A 24,137-nucleotide genomic window follows, 5' to 3' on the forward strand; every position below is an offset into this window, starting at 1 on the left:
CTCAATCTGAATGAGAAAAGGCAACCAACATATGCCAACGGCACGATGACACAAATATTGGAACTATCTGACAAGGAAGTTAAGGCTGTTGTCTTCAAAATGCTTCAACAAGCAACTGGGAACACTCTGGAAACAAATGACAAAATAGAAGGCCTTAGTAAAGAAACAGAAGACACCAAAGAGCATCAAACTGAAATTTGAGAGCCGAAAGGTCCTCAGAGGGGCTCAACAGCAGGGTGGAGACAAGAGAGGAAAGAATCTGAGAACTTGAAGATAAAACAATAGAAATGACCCTGACTGAATAACAGAGAAAGAATGGATTGGGGGGAAACAATGAACAGAGCCTCAGGGCCCTGTGGGCCCTTAACAGAAGAGCCAACATTCTTGCGGTTAGAGTCCCAGGGGGAGAAGAGAAAGTGGTGGCTGAAGAACCCCTCATCTCCCTGAATCTCTGCAAACTGTCCTTACTCCCAAGAGGAAAAGGAAAATGGGAGAAGCTCAGGAATTTGTCTGGAGTCACACAGCTCATGATGATCTGAATCAGGCCCTTCCTCTTCCAAGGGTTATCAGGCTTTAGGAAGCTCCAGAACCATCCAGAGGTTTGGATAAAATGAAGATCTTGGCCACAGCCGTAGAGATTCTGATGCAGTAGGGGTTTCGGCTGTCTGTCGCCGCGTGACAAAGCTCCCCAGAATTTATTGACCTAAAACAATGATTTATTGTGTTTTGCAGTTCTGTGGCTTGGCTGGGTTCACCTGGGTGTTTTGTCTCTCCTAACGAGGCCTCAGCTGGGGCTGTAGTGTCCCAGACATCTTCTTCATTCACCTGAGCAGCCCTCAGCTGAGCCAACCCCTCCCCTTACCCCCTCCCCACCTTTCCTCCCAGGCTGTGGTCTCTCCAGCAGGGGACCTTAGACCTACTTACATGCCAGCTCAGGGCTCCAAGAGTAGACATGCAGAAGGACAAATTCCAGTGTGCAACTTGTCTTTCAAATTATCCATCAAGCCTCTGCCTCTGCCGGCCAATGTCACATGCCCAAAGCACGTCACAGAGCAAGCCCGGAGTCAACGAGGGTGGAGGCATGGGGGAGGGTGCTACACTAGGCCGTACCTAGCAGGAGATGGGGTTCACAGGTGACAGTGGTGAGCACCAATGTACCAGACCATCACAGTAGCTCACTGGTGGGGCCCATAGATTTGCATGTTTTATGTCCTTCTTTGTGATGTGATGGGGATACAGGTGTTCCAGGGACCGCTGCAAGAATTGGTCCTATCCCATTCCTACCCCTGTTCTATAACACCAACATCAAAGAGGCTTTTAAATCTCCCTACCTGTTCTGGTCACCGATCAAAGGGAATGTCACAGACACAATCACTGTCGGGGGACGGGGGGTGGACAGCCCAGGATAGACACACCCCCACTGGGTCACAGGAACACTATTCAATACCAGCTTCTCCAACAAGGTTTCGACTCTGACTTTGACTCCTGACTCTGCCCCAGTCCAGCCAGGTGGCCTCACACTGGTCAATCCCTCTCTGGGTGTCAATCTGCTCCCCTAAAAGTGAAGGGGTTGGCCCAGAGGGACGATTTCTAACTTCTGTACCACCAAGGGACCCTTTCCAGATTTCTTCACCCAAGGAGCTCCACGTTTGGGAAGACTTTTGTCTACCAAACGAACTGCGTGAGCTAAAACTTTTTTTTTTTTTTTTTTTAAAAACCAGAGAACAAATTACTTTTGACTCAGTTAATTACAAGGTAGAGTTTCTGATCAGCACGACATTACCAACATTTCTACACTGAACTGATCAAACTCCTGTGCAAGGCAAAGTGCTCCGAGGTACTTGACAGACTGAACTCCCTCGGTTTGGGAAATGCTCAGTCTGGGGACAATTCTGGCAATGTTCAAAATATCTGAGCTCCTCTCTGTAATCTCGGCGGCCTCCAGCTGAAATGGACCAGCCAGCACACTGCCCTGCACCCCAGGGAAAACGCGGGGTGCCTAAGGACACACTGTCCACTGTGGTCATCACTAGGGCCATTTGGCTATTTAAATTTAAGTTCAGTAGAATTTTAAAAACATTGAAAATTTGGGGTGCCTGGGCGGCTCCTGTCAGTTAAGCATCCAACTCTCGTTTTCGGCTCAGGTCATGATCTCAGGGTCGTGAGATCAAGCCCCACATCAGGCTCCATGCTCTCTCTCTCTGCCTCTGCCCCCAATCTCTCTCTCTTTCTCTCTTTAAAACAAATAAAGAAATAGAATCTTTAAAAAAAAAAAAAGATACAACTGTAGGCATGTCGAATGCTATCCCTTCGATGGGGCTCAAAAGGAGAGTTCCTATACATCACATTCTAGCTGCTCTGCTATTCTATGATACAACGGAACTGCATTTCTTGGGGGAAAAAAATTGGCTCTAAAACAGTGCGAAAAATCACACTTAGGAATGCAGCCAACCATATATTTTTTTTAGATTTTATTTTTAAGCAATCTCTATACACCCAACGTAGGGCTTGAGCTTACAACCTCGAGATCAAGAGTCACGTGCTCTACCAGCAGAGCCAGCCAGGCACCCTGGGATGCAGCCAACCTTTCAAATCATGTACTAAGTTTAAAGAAAGATGACTGGGGTGCCTGGGTGGCTCAGTCAGTTAAGTGTCTGCCTTTGGCTCAGTTCATGATCCCAGGGTCCCTGGGACTGAGACCTGAGTCAGGCTCTCTGCTCAGCAGGGATCCTGCTTCTCCCTCTCCCTTTGCCCAATGCCCCGCCCTCTCCCCCAGTGTTCTCTGTCTTGCTATCTCAAATAAATCAATAAAATCTTTTTTAAAAAAGATGATTAAGGTCTTGATAAAACTGTATGACCAATAATATCTGGAGTAAGCCACCAAGTATGACCCTTACCCACAACCTGCCCCCTAGGACTCTCCCCACCCTCAAAAAGAAGAGAGCAGGGGCCTTTGCTCATCCTGACAGATAGAAACTTCTTTGACCCTGCCAGCCCCATGGGGTTGTTTCTTTCTTCCTTTTTTTTTTTTTTTTTAAGGATTTTATTTATTTATTTGACAGACAGAGATCACAAGTAGGCAGAGAGGCAGGCAGAGAGAGGTGGAAACAGGCTCCCTGCTGAGCAGAGAGCCCAATGCGGGGCTCGATCCCAGGACCCTGGGATCATGACCCAAGCCAAAGGCAGAGGCTTTACCCATTGAGCCACCCAGGCGCCCCGGGTTGTTTCTTTCTATTTTTTTTTTTTTTTAAAGATTTTATTTATTTATTTGACAGAGAACACAAGTAGGCAGAGAGGCAGGCAGAGAGAGAGGAGGAAGCAGGCTCCCTGCTGAGCAGAGAGCCTGATGCGGGACTCGATCCCAGGACCCTGAGATCATGACCTGAGCCGAAGGCAGCGGCTTAACCCACTGAGCCACCCAGGCGCCCGGGTTGTTTCTTTCTAAAGGGCTGCCCTGCAAGGGGACAGCATGGGAAAGACGGTGGGCTATCTGATTTACTGTGAAAGTAATTTTTAGGAGCAGACACCGCTGGTTGTCTAACCAAGAGCAGGTGCTCCTTGGCACTTGCTGGCCAGACCCCTGGCTGCTTTATGAGACTCAGAAGAAAGGCTGCATGGCCTAAAGCAGGCTTTTTCAACTTCAGCACTACTGACGCTTGGTTTAGGGTTAGTGGGGCTGTCCTGCTTTGTCCTGCTTTGTAGGTTTGCCTTCTACCCACTAGATGCCAATAGCAGCCCCTACCCCCACCGAGTTATAATAACGACAGATTCTGCAGACATTGCCAAATGTCTCCTCAGGGGAGGGCAAAATTAACCCAGGTGGAGAACCACTGGCCTAAGGCATAAACTCTAAGCCAGTGGTTCTCAAACTTGAACATGCACCAGGATCATCTGAAGGACTTGATAAAACACAGACTCCTGGGCCTCATCCCCAAGTTTCTGATTCAATAGATCCATGGTGGGTCTGAGAATCTGCATGTCAATTGAGCATCCAGGTGATGCTGATGCTCTGGTCCAGGGACCCCACTTGGAGAACCAGAGGTCTAAGTTATTCGTGGCATTCCTGTTCCCCTGGCCAATCAGACCAGAGAGAAAGAGCTTCCAGGAAATGTTCCTTTGTTGATGATAAGAGGCACTGGAGAAGAAAACAGTCCTTTCTTATTGAACATTGTGGAATCTCCATGTGATGTCTTGAGCCGTGGCAGCCATTTTGGGCTGCCAGGAGGAGCTAGCTTGAGGGCCAAACCTACCCACTGAAGATGGAAAGCTTGTTCCTGGTGGTGGCTGAGTCACAGAACTAATGCTGGAGATCCTGGTGAGCAAATAGCAAGTTTTCCTTTTAGTTTAAGCAAGTAGTTCCCAAACTTTACTGCACATTAGAATACATGGGAAACTTCAAAACTCACCCTATCAATTAAGTTGGAACCTCTGAGTATACAATCCAAGAATCGGTATTTTTTTTTTTAAGTTTCCCTGGGTGTCTCAATGTTCAGCCAAGTTTGAGAACCCTTGCCACTCGAAATGTGGTTGATGAAGCATCAACATTAACATTATCTGAGAGCTTGTCAGAGGGAGAAGGAGAGAGAGAGAATTCTTAAACAGACTCCCCACTGAGCATGGAGCCTGACACAGGGCTCCACCTCGCTGAGACCATGACCTGAGCTAAAACCAAGAGTTGGACACTTAACCCAGTGAACCACTCAGGCACCCTGACATTAGTTAACATTTACTGAGCAGATTCTGCCTTTTATAAATGTTTTACATGAATTATCTTGTTTAACTTCACAGCATCCGTCTAAGGCGGGCATTATTAGAATCCCCATTTTACAGATGGGGAAACTGAGACACATAGCAATAATGTGCCCAAATTATTGCACAAAACCCACGGTGCTAGCTGGGATTTGAAACCAAATAGTCTGGCCCTGGAACTGACTTCTAAATGATTATAGCAGCCTGCCTGGTGGGGAAAAATATCTCCCCTGACCCCCTGAATTTCTACACAGACGTGTCCATTCTTTCCGCATACACACTCATGTCTATCCCAGCCTCTGTAATAGTTAACTGCAACTATCACTTTCATGCTTATCTGCTGGTCCCTCTAAGAGTGCTTTTCTACCCAGATGTGCGTAAGAATTACCGGGAACACTTTTTTTTTTTTAATTGTGGTAAAATACACGTAAACATACCATTTACCATTCTAACCATGTGTAAGTACAATTAAGTATATTCCCATTGTTAGGAAACCATCGCTACAACCCATCTATAGAACTTTTCCATCATCCCAAACTGAAACTCTGTCCCCATGAATAAACTCCCCATTCCCCCACCTCAACTGGCCCCTGGTAACTACCATTCTACCTGGAGGTGGGATCACACACCGTATCTTTCATGGCTGGCTTCTTTCACCTAGCTTCATGTTCTCAAGGTTCGTCCCTATTGTAGCTTGGGTCAATACTCCATTCCTTTTTAAGGCCCCTTTTTCTTTATCCATGCACCTGCCCAAGGTCACTGGGATGTTTCCACTGTTTGGCTGCTGTGAATAACACTGCTACGAACATTGTGTTTCAGCATCTGTTTTGGGTTTTGTTTTTTTTTAAGATCCTATTTATTTATTTGGCAGATTGAGATCACAAGTAGGCAGAAAGGCAGGCAGAGAGAGAAGGGGGGAAGCAGGCTCCCCGCTGAGCAGAGAGCCTGATGTGGGGCTTGATCCCAGGACCCTGAGATCATGATCCAGGCTGACGGCAGAGGCTTAACCTACTGAGTCACCCAGGTGCCTCCAGTATCTGTTTTTGAGTTCTTTCACTGCTTTTGGGCAGATACCTAGAAGTGAAATTTTGGGTCATATCCTGTGTTTAACTTTTTGAAGAACTGCCAAACTGGTTTCCCACAGCAGCTGTGCCATTTTACATTCCCATCAGCAATGCAGAAGGGGTTCCAATTTCTCCATATCTTCACCGACAGTTGTTACTTTCTTTCTTTCTTTCTTTTTTTAACAATAGCCATCCTAATGGCTGTAAAGTGGTATCTCATCACAGTTTTGATTTGCATTTCCCTAATGATTAATGTGGTTGAACACATTTTCCAATGCTTATTTGCCACCTGCAGCTCTTCTTTAAAGAAATATCTATTTGAGTCCTTTGCTTATTTTTAAACACAGTTCATGGTCCTTTGTGTTGAGTTGTAGGAGTTCTTTATATATTCTGATTATTAATCCCTTATCAGATGTACTGTATGCAAATATTTTCTCCCATTCTGCATGTTCCCCTTTTATTCTCTTGATAGTGTCCTATGATGGCACTAAAGTCTTAATTATTTTAGAGGAGGGGCAGAGAGAGAGGGAGAAAGAGAATCTTAAAGAGGCTCCACACCCAGCACAGAGCCCAAAGTAGAGCTCGATTTCCCGACCCCAAGAATAGGACCTGAACCAAAATCAAGAATTGATGCTTAACTGACCGAGCCACCCAGGTGCCTCAAAAGTCTTAAATTTTTATTAAGTCCTATTTAATTTTTTCTTTTGTTGCCTGTGCTTTTGCTACCATATCCAAGAAAACATTGCCAAATTCAATGTCACGAAGACTACCCTCTGTTGCTTCTCAGAGTTTTATAGTTTCAGTTCTTAACATTTAGGTCATTGATCCATTTGAGTGAATTTTTGTATACAGGGTGAGGTAAAGGTCGAATTCCGTTCTTTTGCATGTGGATATCCAATTTTCTTACCTAAGACAGTTTCAAAACTCCTTGAGGTCAGGCTGTGCCCCAGAATCTCTACAGTGGGCCTAAGCATCATTTAAGAAAAAAAGAAAACCTCCTTAGGCATTTCCCAAATATATCCTGGTCTGTGAACCGCTGTCCTGCTGCCCTGAGATCTTAGACCCAGGTCATCTTGTATTGATCTCAGCCCAGTCTCTAGCACAGGTGTGGCCCATGGAGGTATTCAATGGGGTTTATGCCAGGCCTGCGGGGACTGTGGGAGATTCTGGCTCTAGAACATTCCAAACATATGGTTCTCCAGCACCTTCCATGCCATGCCAGGTGCATGTAGGAAGATAAATAAGATCTGGCCATGGAGTCAGCTCCAGGGCAACATAGGTGGATTCAGGAGAGACCAGAGTCTGACGGTAATAGGGTGCTGGCCAGTGCAACGCAGGCTGTCCACACCATGGAGTCAGAGAGGTCTGGCTGCTGGGGAGGGCTGCCTGGAGGCAGGGCTGGGGTACCGCCTGGAAGGGCCATGCAGAGAGTGGAGTTCAGAAGAGGAACTCCAACAGAGGCATAGAGGTGAGTACACCAGGAGCAAAGGTGGAGGAGTCTCCCAAGGAGGACAGAAAAGGAAGTAATGCTACCGGCAGCTGACATCTGCTGGGAGCCTCTCTGCCTGTGCTTTCCACTGTTGTTTCCTCATCCTTTAACTAGGGAAAACAGCAGCTCCTGGTGCACGTGCAGCCGGGAGGACATGACCTGGGCCAGGAAAAGCCCTGGAACCCTGACTCAGAAGAAGCAGTCAATAGTGCTGACCAGGTATTTCGTCATTAATATCTCCTTTAATCTCCACAGTGACCCTAGGAGATGGATACCAACCATTGTCTCTGTTTTTCCAAGGAGGAAGCTGGGGATCAGAGAGGTAAAGTCAGTGGCCTGATATCACCCAGCAGGAATGAGCCAGGATTAAAACCCCATTCTGTCTGACTCCAAAGCTGTGCACAAATCTTCCACAAAACTTGGGAACAGATGCTGGATTCCTAAAACCCAGAGCTGGAAGGGGGCCTCCCAAAGCCCCCCACCGTGTCTCCTTTGTTTTGTAGAGACAGATAACCCGAGAAGGTTGGTGACGTCTCTGAGCCCCACAGTATGTCAGGCTGAAGGGGAACTGGGGCTGAGGCTTCCAGGTGGACTGATGGGCAGGACGGAGCACCACGCTGGCCTCAGTCTCCCCATGATCAGTATGCACCAAGAGCCCCAAACTGCAGCCAGCTCAGCTAGAAGTGCAGTCGGGAGCCTGGGGGGTTATCCTGGAGGAAGAGGAAAAGCAGCTTCTGCACTGAGCGCTGAGCCACGTGCTCCCCAGCTCAGGCTGACCGAGGTCAATCCCAGGGGCTCCCAGTCCCCCCACCCCCTCAGCTTGGGCCTGCATCCCAGAGACCCCCCGCCCCCGACAGGGCCCCCACCACAGCCTCCTACCCGCCATGGGGAGGAAGTCAGGCAATTACGAATGACCTTTGCAAGGGAGCAGAATATAAAGTGGAATCCATTTGCCTGCGCAATCTTCATAATTACCACAGCAATTATTCCCAGTGAGCCACTGTGACCAGGCTTCGGCACAGGTGCCGAGCCCCCTACATGCTTTGGTTTCTGCCTCCTCCCCTTACCATCCACCCCCACCCCCAAGCCACAGGCTGCCTTTTGTCCCATGGCATAATCTGCTGCAAGTGCACAACCTTTCCACTCTCCAGCCACAACCACAGGGTAGGCTGCCGGTGGCTGGCTTCAGCCCCATTGCTGAGATGAGCAAAGAGAGGCCCCTCCTCACTGAGGGTGAGTGGCCCATCAGCAGCTGATTTCGGGTGGAACCTGGCCCCTCACACCTCATCTGGATCCCCTTTATGCCCACTCAACAGTTTCCTGGGTGAGGCGGAAAGACCCTCTGAGTCATTCTCCTCCAGAAACAGAGGGGAATGGATGCACGAGTAGCACCCGTGGTGTAATTTAGGGAAGCAGTTTCTAAACCTGGATGTGTGACAAAATTGCTTTCAAAGAAAATGCACATTCCTAGTCCCCGCTCGGGAGAGCCCAAAGTCTGCTGATCTGGGGTAAAACCTAAGCGTCTCAGTCTTGTTTTGTTTCATTTTTTTTCAAAGTTCTCTCACACGATTTCAATAATAAGCCCAAGCGTGGAAAATGCTGGGAAGCACAGGAAAGAATTCCTAAATATTTTCTCTTCTTTCCCTCACTGTGGACTTTTCTAACAATCCGAAGCACCTTCTTCCTCACATCTAAATAACCCCTGGAAGAGGTAAGGGAAGAAATGTGAGTCATTCATACTTTAGTATAAAGAAGTTTACTCAGCCAGCATTCTGCCTAATGTCTAGCTGACATTCTGCCCATTTAGGGGAAGAGGAGATGGAAATTAGGAGTGTTGAGCCTGGGTGGCTCAGCTGGTTGAGCATCCAGCTCTCAGTTTCGGCCCAGTCAGGGGATCGAGACCCACGTCGGGCTCCACTCTCAGTGGGGTGTCTGAGGGGATTCTCTCCCTTTGCCCCTTCCCCAGTTGGTGCTCTCTGTTTCTTTCACAAATAAATAAATAAATAAATCTTTAAAAAAAAAAAAAAAAGGCGGGGGAATGTTGAGGAAAGAGAAGTGAGCAGGAGGAGGGAGAGGGAGGGAACAGAGATGCTCCTGAGAGAGGTATTAAGAGTCAGGGGTGTTGAAGTGAGCCAAATGACTTGACTGGCATCTCCCAATGGGAAAAGAGAGAGGCTTGAACTTGTAGTAACTGACACTCGTGCCAAAGTTGGGACAGTAACTAACCAGTGTCCGCCTGAGTTCCATTGGGGAGGCCAAGCACAGTCCATAGCTGGGTACCGATCTAATTCCTCGAAACTCCCAAGTGTGGTCCGCGGACCAGCAGTGCTGGCATCCCTTGGATGTTTGTGGAAAATGCAGAAGCTTGGGCCCACCAGATCCTCCAACTCCGAATCTTCTAGCAAAATCCCTGGGAGACTTCTGAACACCTCAGAAGCTCTAGTCCAATCAGCAGTTAGCCCCAGAGAGCGTTATGTACTTCTGGGAGAACATAAGGGGCAACGGGCAGGGGTACCTCATAAAACAAGCAAGGGGACTGGGGGAGGGTTGAAACCCCACCACTGAGCTGGCCCTGAGCTGCTTTCTAAAGGAAGGGAGTGGGGGCATAGGCCAATAAGATGAAGTAAATTGGGGGTCCTGGACTTGGGGGTCCATCACTAGCTGCAGGGCTCCCTTTACCACTAATGTGAAGGCTGTCATGGAGCCCAAAGGAGCTACGATGAGAAAGCATTTTGGAAACTGAACCACTAGAGAGAGTGAGTCACTGCTGCTCCTTCCTGGTGTCCTCAGGAGACCCCGCATACGCCTGGCCTCACAGGCAGCCAAACTTACCTGTTTCCTTCCCATGACCCTTCGGAGTTGGAATCTCAGGCTGAAAGGAGGTGGCCAAACCAAGTCACGTGACGGTGTTATTTTCCGATAACATTCTAATGCATCTGCCAGGATCTGAAGAAGACCCTCGGAAATGGGTAGCAGGGACAGTCAGGTGGGGGTGCTCCAGGCTCCCCAAATCTAACAGCCACCCACCTCCCAGGGTGGCTCCCCACCTGACTGCACATAGGAACCAGTGCTATCTGGACCAACACAGTGGCTAAAATAAAAGGACAGATGATCTCAAGAGTTGGGAAGGAGGCCGAGCAACCAGAACTCTCAGATCCTGCTGGTGGGGGGCGAAAAATGGCCACTTTGGAAAACCATTTGAAAATGTCTACCAAAGTTTACCCCATGCACACCTTAGGCCCACACTTCCTCCCTTGACTCTGCCCACGGTCACAAGTGCCCATGGCCACCGGAGCCCCGTACATGAATGCTCACTGCGATGGTATCATATTAGCCCAAACCACCCAAATGTCCACTGACAGTGGAGAGACTGAACTGTGTGCAGTGGTGTGTGCTACGCCACCCAGAGCCCTGCTTCAGGCCAAAGGTGCCCCTACCCCAGCTGCGGGGGGTGCTTGCTGCTGACAAGCCTCAGTCCCTCCCCAAGAATGGCCATCCACCTTATAAACCTCTCCAGGCAGGCAGCTGGCATCCAGGAACTGGCTGCTGCCAAGCCCAGACCCCTCACCTTAATGCAGGACCCCTGGAAAGCTGCTAACACTTTGCGGGGTTGTAGGGGAGAAGCCTCTGGAGTGGGAGAGGCTGGGGGAGTCGTCGTCATTCCTTATAAAGCCAGAGTAACGGGCCGGCTTGTGCCCTGGAAAAAGACAGTGAAAGGCTGAGAGCAATGAATCACTAATTCAAAGCCAGGTATGAAAGCCATGGGCCTCCTTAGCGGCACCTAAATTTTCCCCTGCAGCTGATGGCGAGGGAACAGCCAAGGAATAGACACAGGGCTTCATGGTAAGGGGAGCAGAATGTCAGAGAAGGTTGAATTCTCAGCCCATGATGAGTCTGTGACACCAAGGTCAGGCCTTGCTCTGAAAGGAGTGGGACTTGGAAGTGACCTATCAGAGCCTAGCAAGCCTTCCCCTTGAAGACAGCGCTGAGGATCCTCTCTCAGTTCTGTCCCCCACCCCGCCCTGGCCACCAGCCGAGTAACTAGGGTAAGGCACACGCCAGCCCGGCTTCCAGACTGTGCCACCATGCCCTGGCAGAAGCCAGGAGAGCCATCTGAGGACTGGATCAAGGGGTGGGGGGGCCACGAAGCTGGATGAAGGAGAGTTAATTCCACATGTAAGGGTTAGAGGAAGAAAGCACTGACCACAGCAGGTGAGGCAGAATCGCCCAGGCTGCCGTGTCAGACAGTGGAAGAAGGGGGCAAACTCTCAGCCCCGTGGGCACATTCACCAGAAAACCCACCGGGAGTCTACCTCCTGCAGGACTGAAGAACCCCCGACCTTTGCCAAAGCCGTAAGGAACGTGGTGGCCTGAAGGGGTCCCAGCAGTCTGACAAGCTTCGGGGTGAGTGTCCTTCAAAGACTCGAGAGTTGGAGCTGTTGTTACAAAACTGGGCGCCCCCCACAGCCATGAGATGGTAGGATCCCCCCGTAAGCAGGCAGGTGGCAACGCTTCCTGGTCAGAAGCAAGGTGGGTGCAATGATCACAGCTACTGGCAAGGTCAGAGCCATGGCTGGGTTAGCCTGACTCGCAGGGCTATGGGAATTGTTAACAGAACCCAGCGGCCCCGGGGCAAGCCAGATGTGCAGGCATCGAGGACACTGTCCTCTCTACAGAATCAAAAGAAACCAAGGGGCGTGCCTGGGTGGCTCAGTGGGTTAAATCCTCTGCCTTCGGCTCAGGTCGTGATCTCAGGGTCCTGGGATCGAGCCCCACATCAGGCTCTCTGCTCGGCAGAGAGCCTGCTTCCTCCTCTCTCTCTCTCTCTGACTGCCTCTCTGCCTACTTGTGATCTCTCTGTGTCAAATAAATAAATAAAATGTTTAAAAAAAAAAAAGGAAAAAAAATAAACCAAGGCCTGCGGATCAGTAAGACTAATGATCCTTTGCCCGATTTCCAGACCTAAGCAAGGTTTCAGATCTAAGTGACTGAAGGAGAGACCAGGTCCCCACAAGGAAGGACCCTGTGACCCCAGAACAAATACATGTGATAAGAATTTGACCAATCCCTCCCCAGAGGGACTTTCCAAGCCATTTCTCTGGGTTAGCATCACTGGAGAAGGAAGAATACACAGGCAGTTCAAGGACTATTAAACACAGGGTCCAAATGGATATCTGTCCAGGGGCCCAAACGTTCATCACGGTCCCCTGTTTGGTGGGAGCACATGGAGGCCAGATGCCCAATGGATTTCTGGCCCAAGTTTGGCTCTGGGGGAGTCCACTGCGTCCACCCTATGCCCCTCTGTATGACCTTGGGGCAGTCACCTCCCCTGCCTGGGCCCTGGTGCCCACTGTGCGGGGGAAGGGCTGCCCTAGGTGGGGAGTGCGGCCATACTCCTGTATGGACATCCGGGGAGTGCCCTGGGAACCCAGCAGATCCCGTTCCAATCTTGGTCCTGCCCCTTTCTGGCAATTCCCCTTGGACCCATTTTCTCGTTTCTCATTTTCTGCAAGGCTGGGATGATGGCACCTACTTCACAGGGCGGCTGTGAGATCTGCCACGGAGACCAATGTTTCACAACACCTCCTCCTTCCTCGCTCCCAGCTGACGCCGCTGCCTTCGTCAGGAGAAAATGGGAGCAGTCTGCCGAGAACACCCCCGCACTCGCTCGCCCCCGCCCACCCCGAGCTCTGCCTCCCAGGCACCCCACCCTGCTCCTGCGGCTCATGGAGGACATTCGGGGAAGGCCTCCACAGGCCCTCCTTCCCAAATCCCCTCCAATCAGGTTGCGGCCCTCACTGGTCACCACTGGCCCCCACGGTACCAAAGGCCCAGCCCCTCTCTAATCCCCCTCCCACTGCCACCCCATCAGCCCTGACATTGTGGCCTTCCTGCTTCGGATACCACACTCTCGCTGCCATATTTTCTTGACTCCCTGTGGCCCACACACCAGGGCTCAGCCCTGCGGCCTCTTCTCTTTCTCAGGCATATCTACTCTCCAAGAGATCTCCTCTAGGCCCATGGCTCTAAATGTACCCCTCCTTATATTTCTAGTCCCAACTCCAGCACCCAACTCCAGCCTCATAAACCTAACCTCCCCAGCATCCCATCTGGATGTCCAACAAGCTGACCTGTCCCCAAAGAACTCTTGATTGCCCTGGAGTCAACTCCAACCCTGCCCATCTCCATCCCCCAAAATGACATCACTGTTCACCCAAATGCTCAAACCAACCATGTAAATTCCTCTTCTTCCCTCACGCCCACATTCCACTGACTCTCCCCTCAGATACTCTGTACCCCCTCTGACACAGACAGTATCTCTCGCTTGTAGGACAGGACAGCCCCCTAAAAGTTCTCCCTTCCACCCTTGCCCCCTACCATCTATTTTCCAGACACTCCTCTTTTTAAATCATAAATACAATTTTGACCTGCCACACCCCCCACCAAAGCCCTCTAGGGACTCCCCATTTCACTGAGAACAAGACCCAGGGGCTTGCGTTGCCGACAGGTGGGACACGACAGGTGGGACACGGAGGGCCCTAACCTCTGTGTTTACTCTCACCTCCAGCCACTCCCTCATCCCCTTCTCCCTTCCAGGCACTTTGTCCCCTCTGTGTCCCTCACACACCTCAGGCTCTTTGCTGCCCCAGGGCCTTTGTATGCACCTTCCCAGTGCTGGGATGGTCCTCCGCTGATGTCTACAAGGCTCACTTCCTTGCCTTGTTACATCTCTAATTCATGTCTTTGACCCCTAACCCATCTAAAATAGCCAGTCCACCCCGTCACTCCCTAGCCCCTTCTGCTTTATTTTCCCTTTGTAACACTCATCACTCCCTGAGGTGTTTTTTTTTTTTCAATTAATAGACATTATTTCTAGAGCAGTTTTCGGTTCACAACAAAACTGAGCAGAAAATACAGAGAATACCCACATATCCTACTCCCTCGTTTCCCCTCCCATGAACGTCCCATCAGTGTGCTTGTTGTAATCAATGAACCAGCACTGACACAACATTACCAACCGAAGTCCGTATATTACATCAGGGTTTGCTCTTGGTGTGGTATGTTCTGCAGATTTTGGCAGACATGTAACGACACGTATCCGTCTACCATTTCATTACCCTGAAAGTCCCCTGTGCTCTATCTATTGACCTACCCATCCCTCTCACCCTCCCTCCCTTTCCCCAAACCCTTGGCAACCATGATCCTTTTATTGTCTCCGTTAAGTTCTGCCTTTTCCAGAATGTCATGTAGTTGGAATCACAAAGTATGTAGCCTTTTCAGACCAGCTTCTCTCACTTATTAATTTCTCTAAGGCTTCTCCATGGCTCTCACAGCTTGATGGCTCATTTCTTTTGAGTCCTGACTAGTATGCCATTGTCTGGACATAAAGGTTTATTTATCCATTTGCCTATTCTTGGTTTGCTTCTAAGTTTTGGCAATTCAATACCTTGACGTTCACAATAAACAAGAGTAGATTAAAGGCACTGATGAGTCCCGCATAAAGGAAACTCTTTACCTTGGGTATATCTGGTTTTTTCCAAATTTGACCACTGGCAATGCATCCAGTGCACCAGACAATGCAACTTTCCACTTCCTGGAGCCACAGGAGCTCATCCCAGACAAGCCCTCTGGGCTGGACAACCAGGGAAGCTTTTCTTTAAAAGAAGAAAAGTTGAGAGCCACAAAGCAGAGCTAGAGGCACAGAAATAAAGAGAATGGTTGGGTCTGGGGGCTTGAAGGATGTGGGTTGGACTAGGGTGAGGACCCCAAGAGGAGTAATGGGAACTAAAATGGGGACCTGACTCTGGTGCCCCATAGTCACATAAAAACTGGGTGCCCCTGGGCAAACCACCCCCCACCCCTCAGTGTTCCTATAAAACAGTGTTCCACCTCTCAGTGTTCCTATAAAACAAGGAGATCAGGCAAGGCTGGTCCCTACTGCCCAGAGCTTCTGAGGCTATGGGTAGGTTCTTAGGTTGATTTCTAGAATTCAGAAAGCATAATGCCTCTAACATCCAGACTGAGTCTTTAATTCCCATTCCTCATTAAATGGATCCATGGAGAAAAGGCAAATCACAGAAATGAGTAAAAAAATTTGCAAGTCATATATCTGATAAGTGTCTCATATCTAGAATATATAAAGAACTATAAAAACTCATCAATAAAAAGACAAAAGTAACCAATTAAAAATTGGGGAAGGATGTGAAAAGACATTTCTCCAAAGAAGATATACAAAAGGCCAATAAGCTCAGGAGAAGGCGCTCAACATCCTTTGTCATTAGGAAAATGCCCATCACAACCACAAGAAGATGTCACCTTACAGCCACAAGGACAGCCATGATCAAAAAGATGGACCTTAGGGATGCCTGGGTGGCTCAGTGGGGTAAAGCCTCTGCCTTCAGCTCAGGTCATGATCTCAGAGTCCTGGGATCGAGCCCCACATCGGGCTCTCTGCTCAGCAGGGAGCCTGCTTCCTCCTCTCTCTTCCTGCCTGCCTCTCTGCCTACTTGTGATCTGTCTGTCAAATAAATAAATAAAATCTTAAAAAAAAAAAAAGATGGACAATAGATGGCTATGATCAAAAAGATGGGAAGGATGAGAAGAAACTGGGTCGTTCATTCCCTACCCGTGGAAATGTGCACCTGCTGGTGGAATGCGAACATTTCATAGGAAATGTTTCCTGTGAAATGTCTGTGCAACAGGTTGGCAGACCCTCAAGAAGTTACAGGTAGATTTACCATGTGACTCTGGGTATAGATCCAAGAGAAATGAAAGCCTATGTCCGCCTGTACGTAAATGCTCCTAGAAGCATTATTCATAACAACCAATAGGTGGATTGTCCAAATGTCCATTACTGGATGCGTGGCTAAAAAGTGGATAGCCAGGGGCACCTGGGTGGTTCAGTGGGTTAAAGCCTCTGCCTTCGGCTCAGGTCATGATCCCAGGGTCCTGGGATCGAGTCCCGCATTGGGCTCTCTGCTCGGCAGGCAGCCTGCTTCCTCCTCTCTCTCTGCCTGCCTCTCTGCATACTTGTGATCTCTGTCAAATAAATAAATAAAATCTTTAAAAAAAAATGTGGATAGCCGTACGATGGAATATTATCCAATCATAAAAAGGAAGTCTTGACCCAGGCTACAATATGCATGACCCTTAGAAACAGTACACTAGGGGCGCCTGAGTGGCTCAGTAGGTTAAGCCTCTGCCTTCGGTTCAGGTCATGATCTCAGGGTCCCAGGATCAAATCCCAGGACAGGCTCACTGCTCAGCAGGGAGCCTGCTTCCCTTTCTCTCTCTGCCTGCCTCTCTGCCCACTTGTGATCTCTGTCTCTGTCAAATAAATAAAATCTTAAAAAAAAAAAAAAAAGAAAGAAAGAAACAGTATGCTAAATGAAAGAAGCCAATCAGAAACATCTCGTGTGAGTCCACTTACTGTCTAGGCATTCGTTATTCAGAATCGGTGGATTTATGGAGACAGAGAGGAGATAGCCGGTTGCCCGGAGCTTGAGGAATAAGTGCTCAAGGGCATGCAGTTTCTTTCTGGAGTGATGGAATGTTCTGGAATTAGACAGTGGTGATGCTGCACAACTTTGTGAATGTGCTAAAAGCCACTGAGTTGTACATTTTATTTTTATTTATTGGAGAGAGAGAGTGCACAAGCAGGGGGAGCAGCAGAGGCAGAGAGAGAAGCAGGCTCCCCACTGAGCAGAGAACCTGACATGGGGCTTGATCCCAGGACCCTGAGATCATGACCTGAGCTGAAGGGAGACGCTTAACGACTGAGCCACCAGGGTGCCCCCAAACTGTACATTTTAAAAGGGATGAAATTAGGATATAGAATTATATTGCAATTTAAAAAATATATGTGTGTGTGTGTATACACCTATATATGTGTGTATGTATATATATATATATATATATATATATATATATATATAATGACCCAGAGCTCCCTGAAGAAATGTCTGATTGCAGCTCTGAGGAGCCTAGAACATCTTCATTCCAGAAAGCAAGGACACTTCCAAGCACCAGTTCACTTGTGTGAAAAGGATGCCAGAGACAACTTAAAGAGGCTCCCACTGGCCAAAGGTGGGACAACTTAAGCATCATTGAGGGTAACGAATACAAGGAATGTAACTCATCAAGTTTATAAAAATCCATAATGATAATTAAAATCAAAATATAAAATAGCTTTAAAAGTCTGTTCATAACCAAATGTCTACAAGAATGTGGAGCACTGGGTGCCTGGGTGGCTCAGTTGGTTAAGCGTCTGCCTTTGGCTCAGGTCATGATCCTGGAATCCCAGCATCGAGTCCCACATGGAGATCCCTGCTCAGTGGGGAGTCTGCTTCTCCATCTGACCTCTCCCGTCTCATGCTCGCTCACTCACTCTCTCTGTTTCTCTCTCAAATAAATAAATAAAATCTTAAAAAAAAAAAAAAAAAGAATGTGGGGCATGGAGATCTAGCACATGCTGCTTGTATGTGTGAAGACTGGTAGAACCACTTTGGGTAACTGTTTAGCCCTATCCAGTAAGTTTGAAGATAGACCCCATGACCCAGCCATTCCACTCCTAGGTATATACCCTGCAGAATCGCATGAGTGCAGGGACGCCTTGGGTGGTTCAGCTGATTAAGCATCTGCCTTCGTCTCGGGTCATGGTCTTGGGGTCCTGGGATGGAGCCCCGCATCAGGCTCTCTCCTCAGCCAGGAGCCTGCTTCTCCCTCTGTGTTCTCCTTCTCTCCCTCTCTCTCATTCTCTCTCAAATAAATAAATAAATATCTTTAAATTTAAAAAAAAAAAAAAGGAGCATGAGTGATTTATTCAGAGAACATTCAGAGCAGCAATCTTCACGATAGCCACAAATCAGAAACAACCTTGATTATGTAAATGCTAGCCTGGATAAGGGTCTGTTCACATACAGAACGCTATACAACAAGGAAAAAAATGAAAGAATGACTACTACAAAGAACACTCTAGATGCATGGTAAAAAGAAAATGCTAATTGATAAAAACAGCCAGGGGCACCTGGGTGGCTCAGTCGGTTGAGCATCTGCCTTTGGCTCAAGTCATGATCCCAGGGTCCTGGGATCAAGCCCTGCGTTGGACTCCTTGCTCAGCGGGGAGCCTGCTTCTCCCTCTCTGCACCTCCCCCAACTCATGCTCTATGTCTGTTAAATAAATGAATAAAATCTTTAAAAGAAAAAGAGAAAGAAAAAACCCAACTATTAAAGAATAGTAATTTTATTAATTAAAATTCAAAGACAGAACTATTTGGTTCTGGATGCCTACTTACATCGTAAAGCCAAAAATAAAGCAGTTAATAACACTAATCAGGATAGTGGGTCCCTCTGGGAGGGAGGACCAGTGGGGGAGAAGGGCATAGGGGGGCTTCTGCAACTAGAGTCATTCTCAGGTTTTGACCTACATGGTAGCAACTTGGATATTGGCTTTATATTGATTTGTTAAAATGTACAACCTATTTTATATACTTTTGTATTTTAAAATGGGAAAAATACTCACTGTTCACCTTTGGAAGTTGCTAGAGCACCAACTCATTTTTTAAAAAGATTTTGTTAATTTATTTGAGAAAGAGAGAAAGCCCAGGGGGGTGGGAGGAGGGGCAGAGAGGGAGAGGGAGAAGCAGACTCCTTACTGAGCAGGGAGCCTGTTGCAGGGCTTGATCCCAGGACCCTGGGCTCATGACCTGAGCCAAAGGCAGATCCTTAACTGACTGAGCCACCGAGGCACTCCCCCAACTCATTTCTTTTTAAAACTGATAAATAAAGGGAAAGAATCAAGCCTTCATCCTAATATACATACCATATTTCAAAATAACAGAATAAATGAAGAGGGAAAGTTCTTTACAGAAGTCTAACTAATGCAAACAAAATGATCAAATTAGAAAATCACCATCTGGTGAGGAGGAAAAGATGATGGAAATCAGATGTTAACTTGCAGGAAGGCTGGGGTGGCCACAGCTCTCAGGTCTCCCCCCTTCCCTGCACCCCTGCAGCCATTGTGGGGAGCATCTTACTCCCCTGCAGCCCAGAGCATTCCAGCATCCAGGCCAGGCTATGGGCCGAGTAACTTCTCCACCAGCCACACCAGCAGGGCAATGGGCTTCTTTCCATGTGCTTTGCATGCTATTCCATGTCCAGAATTAGCACAAATATTCCTGGACTTCTTGCCAAGGGGGCACAGACCCCTCCTGGGTGTAGCCCCTGAGGGAAGCCTCGAGGCCTAAAATTGGGAAAGAGCCTGACCGCTGGCACCCAGCTCAGCTGAGCAGTCGTACAGAGCAGCCTGGGGATGGGATAGAAAAAAGTCCTGGGGCAGCAGGGATCTCGGGAATCGGGTCTGCCCCAACCGCATTCTACTGCGTCCCAGACCCCCGTCCCCAAGGCGGGGTGGAGGGGACCCTCCCCAGCCTTACAACCTAATGCAATGTTGCGACTTGATTTCTCCCTCGTCTGGACCCTGTTTGGGGAGTGATGAGGCGCAAAGGAAGCCCGCTGTGATTTGCCACCCCCCCTCCCCAGCGCCGTTCAGGGGCACCCAGGCCAAGCCAGCTTTGCAGCTTATCAGGCCAGCTGGTGTGAGGGGGAGGGGCCCCCAATGCCCAGGCTGGCTGACGCTGGTCCAAGGGCCCACCCCACCAGTCAGTGCCAGTGATAAAAGGGCTGGGGGAAGGGGCAGAGGCAGGAATCCAGGGCCCTAGGGTAGGGGAGACCTCCCATCAAGGTGCCCTGTCTGGGACCTGGCCAAGTGGGGCAGGTGAGATGGCAGCTGGTCACCCAACACTTGGGGAGCAGGACAAGGTAGCAGCCTGGTGTCCGATGGAGCTGCTGATAGAGGTGACACCAGATAGCCCACTGTGGGTGGGGCCAGGGCAGGGCAGGTGGTAGTGGGGAGAGCTGTGTTTAGACCCAGTGTGAATCCCAGCTACACCACGCAGTCACCAGAGACCCTAGCCCGAAGTCTTAAGCCCCTCTGCAGCCTCAGCTCACCCACATGGGGTGCTGTAAGGCTGCCATGTGCTAACCCACATGGGGGGGACATCTAGCACAGTGCCTGGCGCACAAAGTGTCCCACAGGTGCTGCGTGTTGTCATTACAGAAGGTTGAAGCTCAGGGCTCCCCGAGGGTAAGCAGGGTGTGGACGGTCACTCGCCCCGGAACGGCCAGCACCCCGTTCAGTACAGCACACGTCACGGGATACCTATTTGCTCAACGAATGTATCAGAGGAATGATAGGAACCCGAAGCCACCAAGACTGACTCAAGGAAGAACAGAAGTTCAAATCCCAGGTCTGCCCCTTCCTGGCTGTGCCACATCAGGCAAGTCATTCTACCGTCCTGCCCCCCAGAAACCTGGGCTTCTTCATCGATGACACAAAATACCGGTCATGACCAAGAACTCGGGGCGCCTGGGTGGCTCAGTCAGTTAGGCATCTGCCTTAGGCTCAGGTCATGATCCTGGGGTCCTGGGATCCAGCCGCAGGCTCCCTGCTCAGTGGGGAGCCTGCTTCTCTCTTCCTCTGCTCCTCCCCTTCTGCTCATGCTGTCTCTTGCTTTCTCACTCTCACTCTTGAATAAAATCTTAAAAAATAAAATTTAAAAAAAAAAGAATAAATAAATAAATAAATAATAAACCCCTCCCTCTCAGCTGATGGCCAGACTCAGAGCAGCAAATGGATCGAAGAAAGTGGGGGAGGGGTGCCAGAGGCCCTGTACCACCACCCACCCACTCCTGAGAGTTGGCAGCCTCACCCAAGATGCCTGGGAGGTTATGCCTTCCTCCCAGGGTTGGGGGCAGCCAGTGACTGTCTGGTAAGCCGAGCCAAGAAGCCTGGCCTAAGCCTCCAGGCAGGGGCCCTCCCCAGCACTTGCTTCCCCCTCTCAAGGCACACCTTCCCTGCCCTGCAGACACCCTCCCTCCCTCCTGCAGGCTTCCCTGCAGTAAATCACTTGCCCAGGAATCCTTGTCTTGGGTTATGCTTCCCAGCATCTGACCTAGGACAGGAAGTATTTTGTAAACTCTGAAGCATTGTTTTATTTTCCAGGAAATGCTGAAAAGAGAGGAGCTGACTTGAGAGCCACCTGAGCGAAAGGGGACTTCTGCATCCTGCTGCCCCGCCCTCACCAAGCTCACAGATGGGTGGGGGTGGGGGGAAGCAACAAGACTGTAACATCAAAGATGGGCAAGTGTTAAGAAGGAAACTAAAGCAGGGGTGGGGGATAGAGAATAACAGCAGCATGTGTGTGGTTTTTTTTTTTTAACTTTAATTCAATTAGCCAGTATATAGTACATCTTTAGTTTCAGATGTAAAGTTCAATAATTCATCAGTTAATAGCAGCTATTTTAGGTGAAATGCTCTCGGAAGGCCTCTCTGAGGAGGTGACACGGGGCAGAGATGTGAACATCACGAGCCATGCTCACCTCTCCAACTAGGCACTTCCCCGAGAATGGCCATGCAAAGGCCCTGAGGCAGGGGATATCAATACATCCAAAAAATGGCCGGGAAGTGACTGAGGAAGGAGTGGTGTGAGATGAGGTCAGAGGAACTGTGCAGCTAGGTCACCCAGGGCTTTGAAGGCCATTACAGGACATTTTATAGGACTTTGGGTTTTCTTCCAAAGACAAGGGAGTCTTTGAAGTTTTGAGCAGAGGAGGGATGGATCTGATTGAGGTTTTAAGAGTCTCTTTGGCTGCTAGGACAAAGAGGGAGGCAGGGAGACCTGGTAGAGGCTGCTGCAATAAGGCAGGAAAGCGACGGTCAGGCTCAGAAGGGAGGGCAGCAATGGACATGGGGAGCAGAGGTTCGATTCTGGGTGTCATGAAGGTAAAGTCAGGAAGGTTTCCTGATGACTGCATCACGGGGAGTCAGAAGACAGATGCAGCAGACTACCCAATTTACAGAGGGGACAGAGGGATGTGTTAAACTACACCCTGGGGATACAATCAATACAATCAACAAAATCCAGACTGCAGGAAATTCTACAGGACAAACAATCTGATTTCTCCAACAGATCAACTGCCGTGAACAGAGGAGAAGTTGAAGAGGGAAATTATCGACTAAGAGAGACCAAGACACATATCAACCAGTCATAATGTGTGGCCCTTATTTGCAGCCTGAGTCAAACTACGTGCAAAAAAACAAAATAAGACAAAACAAAATGAAGACATGTCTGTAACACTCGGTAGATATGCGACATTATAAAGGTATAGTTTCTTCTTAGGTAGAATAATGGCATTGTGGTTATGTTAGGAAAAGTCCTTATCTTTTCGAGACACATCTTGATGTATTTGTGATGAAATGATGTCCAGGATTTGGTCCAAATTGGGAGGGGGCAGAGGTAGGGGCAGAAATAGAACAAGACTGGCCCTGAGCTGGGAGAAGTTGAAGCTGAACGGTAGGTACATTAGCACATTATCATACTCTCTCTATTTCTGCAAAGGCTTGTATTTTCCAATAGAAAGTGTTTTTTTAAGATTTTATTTATTTATTTGACAGACAGAGAGCACAAGCAGAGGGAGCGGCAGGCAGAGAGAAAGGAAGAAGCAGGCTGAGCAGGGAGCCCGATGCGGGGCTCGATCCCAAGACTCTGGGATCGTGACCTGAGCTGAAGGAAGACGCTTAATGACTGAGCCACCCGGGTACACCCCCACCATAAGAGAAAGTTTCAAAATAAAAAAACAGAAGAGGAAACTGAGTCCCAGGCAAGGTGCCGAATGGCCCAAGGCCCCTCCAGGATCTCATCCCGGGCCCCCCTGTTCCCAGACCCGTGTTCTTGCTCTGCCTCAGCTATCTCTCTCTCCTTCTCCAGTGGTCAGTCCAAGGCTGGACCCAGGCAGACCAGGGATAGGGTATATAGCCTCGGAAGAGGGCCAGCCAGGACAGTAGGGGGCTGAGGGACACAAGTCTACCTCTTCCGGAAAGTTCAAGGAGGCCAATAGCTTAACGTATTTGGCATCTGCCCCCCCAGCCTCATCTGTCACTTCCTCCCTCAGGTTCCTGCACTGATTTCCTCCCCAGACCCTACAGTCCACCGCTCACGCTCCCACCTCTGCATCTTTGTCCCTGTTGTCACTTTGCCTGGAAGGCACTTTCCAAATCTACCATCCTTTTCTTCCAGATCTACCCGAAGAAGACCTTCCATGGTCAACCACGTTCAGGCTTCACTAGCATGCCTATCTGTGCTCCCTAACGAGAGGTGTCGTAGCATAGAGGTTAAGAGCAGAGCCTTTAGGGATGCCTGGGTGGCTCAGTCAGTTAAGCGTCCAACTCTTGGTTTTGGCTCAGTGTGGTGAGATCAAACCCCACATCGGGCTCCACGTTCAGCAAGGTGTCTGCTTGGGGTTCTCTCCCTTTCCCTCTGCCCCTCCCCATGTTCTAAAATAAATAAATAAATAAAATCTTAAAAAAAAAAAAAAAAAAGAACAGAGGGGCATCTGGGTGACTCAGTGGGTTAAGCCTCTGCCTTCGGCTCAGGTCATGATCCCAGGGTCCTGGGATCCAGCCCCACATTGGGCTTCCTGCTCAGCAGGGAGCCTGCTTCCCCCTCTCCTTCTGCCTGCTGCTTGCCTACTTGTGATCTCTGTCAAGTTAATAAATAAAATCTTAAAAAAAAAAAACTTAAAAAAAATAAAAATAAAAATAAAAAAAGAGCAGAGTCTCTGGGTCCAGACTGCATGGGTGTGAATCCTGCCTCAGTCACTTACCTGCAGTTTAACCTCAGGCAAGTCACTTGACCTCAGTTTCCACAGCTGTAAAATGGGGATAACCTCATAATATTACTGAGGAAAACTAAATAGGAGTTCAAAAACAAGAATAA

The 24,137-nt window shown here is 49.0% G+C and overlaps 1 protein-coding gene across 3 annotated transcripts in view; it reads right to left on the reverse strand.

Annotated features, from left to right (window-relative positions):
* PACSIN1 (protein kinase C and casein kinase substrate in neurons 1) overlaps positions 1-24,137 on the reverse strand; it is a 54,423-nt gene that overhangs the window by 23,944 nt on the left and 6,342 nt on the right. Inside the window, exon 1 of one of the 3 annotated variants that reach the window (XM_032340586.1) lies at positions 10,135-10,248. The exons of the other annotated variants lie outside the window; for them this stretch is intronic. The gene's annotated coding sequence lies outside the window, so the exon portion shown is untranslated. Of the gene's footprint in view, positions 1-10,134; positions 10,249-24,137 lie in introns of those variants that run through there. 3 annotated transcript variants of the gene reach the window in all.

The sequence above is a fragment of the Mustela erminea genome, chromosome 4, assembly GCF_009829155.1.
Source record: "Mustela erminea isolate mMusErm1 chromosome 4, mMusErm1.Pri, whole genome shotgun sequence".
Classification (NCBI taxonomy): Eukaryota; Metazoa; Chordata; class Mammalia; order Carnivora; family Mustelidae; genus Mustela; species Mustela erminea.